The 3,207-nt window shown below is 47.1% G+C and overlaps 1 protein-coding gene across 1 annotated transcript in view; it reads left to right on the forward strand.

Annotated features, from left to right (window-relative positions):
* Positions 1-3,207, forward strand: part of FHOD3 (formin homology 2 domain containing 3) — a 517,118-nt gene that overhangs the window by 332,288 nt on the left and 181,623 nt on the right.

Here is a 3,207-nt window from a genome sequence, read left to right on the forward strand (position 1 = left end):
CCATGGCCGCTGAGCCTGCGCGTCCGGAGCCTGTGCTCCGCAACAGGAGAGGCCACAACAGTGAGAGGACGGGGGACCGCAAAAAAAAAAAAAAAAAAAAAAATCTGGCTGTGGGGTTGGTGGCAAGGAGTAAATGAGGCAAGATTGGCCAGGGTCAATAGTTGTTGAACTGTCACAGGTGATGAGCACAAAAGTCTTTGTATATGTTTGAAAATTTCCACAGAAATTTAAAAAGAATGTTTAGATCATTCAGTGGCCTCAAAGACTGGTGGAAGTTGTCACAGATGCCACCATAGTCCGCTCCTCACTGCTTTCTTGATAAGATGGGGTGGGATGTGCGAGCAATCAGTGCTGGATGAGGAACCTGCTTGCTCCTCATCTTGGTTTTACAGACAGTGTTCTACTTTTTTTTTTTTTTTTTTGGCGGTATGTGGGCCTCTCACTGCTGTGGCCTCTCCCGTTGCGGAGCACAGGCTCCAGACACGCAGGCTCAACGGCCATGGCTCACGGGCCTAGCTGCTCCGCGGCATGTGGGATCCTCCCGGACCGGGGCACGAACCCGTGTCCCCTGCATCGGCAGGCGGACTCTCAACCACTGCGCCACCAGGGAAGCCCATGTTCTACATTTGACTAAAAGAGTTAGAAGGTATCTGACGAGGGGTCCAGCAAACAAAACACTCCATCATTTGGGTGAGATTAGAGATTGTTCAGGACATGGTTGATCTCACCTTGGGTCCCATGGAGGACACTGAACTTGTAGTTAATTAGATCTGACACCACAGATTCTGAATAAGTCTCTTGATAAGTGCTGTTCTCTCCAGGTGTTTTCCAGCCCTTAGTGGACTTGACTCTAATCCATAGTGCTCCCTCGTACCTGAAGAATTTGGAACTGCCATCGAGGTCCTGTACGTGAAAGTGTGTCTCTCTTCCTGTCATCAGTGGACACTGGTGATTCTAAAATTCTTCTTGTAAAAACAAAACCAGGAGTGAAGACCAGCCCCAAATTTCATGTTACAGCATTCCTGACTGCCAAGCTCGAGACCGCCATTGGATCTCCTGGGATTCTGAGCCCCATTTACCCTCGCCCCCATGCACCCTTTTCTTTGTTTAAGGGGATGGATGTTTTGTTGAGGATCTGAACTTTAGACAGCCCTCATTGAATTCCCTTTTACGGTGTCATTTTGATAATCTTTCTAGGCTTTTCATGTAAACTTTCTGATTGTCTCCATCTTCCTTGACAAAAGGCAGTTAAAGTAGATTTCACTTTGTGCACACTCCGTGTACGTCTCTGAAAGGCACTGTGAGTGGAATGCTATTTGATCCTTGCATCTCTGAGGTTAGGCAAGGAATTAGAAATATCTGAACTCTACTTTATCCCCTAATCTTATCATTCCAAATGTGTGCTTAATTAGAAGCAGAATCAATACTTCAGGTCAGAATAAGTTCAAATGGTCTAGAATTTGTACATCTAAAAATGAAGCAAAAATAATTGGCTAGTAATATCTTAAAATACTCTCCTTGGTTAGGTGTGTAATCATTCTCAAACTTTCCCCAGAGAATGCCATTTAAAGTGCTAAAGTTGAGATGATAAAAGTGGTTAACCAAATACATAACTTCTTTCTTAGTTCTTGTAGTTATACCGCAGACCCCCCTGCGCCGCACCCCCCTCCCGCAGGAAACAGACTTTCCAGTGAGATTTTGTAACAATAGAGCTTTTTCTGAACTCTTATCAGTTCTTACCTCAAACCTCCCCAAATTATGTCTGACTTGTAAATTCTAAGGGAAGAGAATAGTCAAAATATTATTAAATTGTCTTCATCTATCTGGGAGTTTGTTATAGAATGTATCTGGCATGTAGATAGAAGAGTTTTCACTAAATCAGTCTCACCCAAAAGCTAGAACTGGAGGAAACTGGAGATGGAGCAGATTAAGGGAGGCAGAACAGGCCGTGCATCTCAGGTATCCATCCTCGTGCACAGGATGAGAGTGGCCAATCTGGCCCTGACTAAGCCAAGCTCACCTTGCTATGTGAACACAGTTGGCATCAATGCTTTGGACAGAGGAGACCACTGATTTTGCAGTAGCCAGGTTTTATGTAGACAGATGATGTCAAAGCCAAATAGCCTGGTTAGCCATCTGGGTCTTTATATTCTCCATTCTCTCACTTGTCAGGACCACGTTGTGAAATGTGACCAAGAGCACACACAAGCCTGGAAAATATGCACCTTTGGGGGTCGGGGGACCATGTGGGTCCTTGGGTGCCAAATCAGAGAGACTGCTGGACTTGCTTTGGCCTGGCCCATCTGGTGTGCAAGGTGGCCTGACCTGCCAGTTCTATGTGATGGAGGAATTTGTGGGCATCCTAGGCCCCTTCATCCGAGGGCCTATGTTGGGGAAGAATGGTCATACTAATTGAGTACTAGCCACAGGGAAAGCCCTACCCTAGCTGCTTTACATATGTTAGATAAGTTTTCTTACCACGAACCTGAAAATGCAATCCTCTTAGCCTCATTTGCCGAGAGAGAGGCTCTCAGGCAAGCAATTTGCTGCAGGTCACCCTTGGTCCACTAGTGGCAAAGGCAGCCACACAGAGGTCTAGTCAACGATAACTTGTGCTCGTCTGTGTAGTTTTTGAGAAGGTAGGCATAAAAATAATTAAAGAAGCTGGAGATACAGATAGGTGTAACCCATGGTTGAGAAGAGTGAGCTCCAATAAAGAGGAGCGTATGCATAGAGATGGTGGGTGTTAATGTGAGCTGAGAGAGCCATGGAGTAGGGTCTAGGATAGAGGAGATTAGGAGAGGGCCGAGCGGGGCCTTTGGACAGGGTACCACCCAACTAGGAGCAGGGCTCCTAGTGTAAGTGCTTTTAAGAGGAAATTCCTTTAAAAAACGGAATTCTAGAGGTCCACGTGTATTTCTGGTCTATATTTTTGTGACCGCAAGTACAAGCAGGCTCCTGAGACCAGGCTGCAGAGGGTTCCCTGAGAGCCGCGGTGCACGGGGATCTAAAGTCAGGCCTCTGAAAAGACCTGCAGGTGAGGCCGTTCGGCTCACCTAGTTTGTGGCTCCCGCCTTTCTCCTTGCTGTGCTCTTCTGAACAGCCTCGCTGGGAAGGCGAGCTCTGAAACTGTCCGGAACTCCGGGGCTTCCGGCTGCCACTGGGCTTCAGGAGAGACTCCGCCTCCTGGACCGGGGAAGAGCAAAG

Source organism: Lipotes vexillifer, unplaced genomic scaffold, assembly GCF_000442215.2.
Source record: "Lipotes vexillifer unplaced genomic scaffold, Lipotes_vexillifer_v1.1 scaffold90, whole genome shotgun sequence".
In the NCBI taxonomy this organism is placed as follows: domain Eukaryota; kingdom Metazoa; phylum Chordata; class Mammalia; order Artiodactyla; family Lipotidae; genus Lipotes; species Lipotes vexillifer.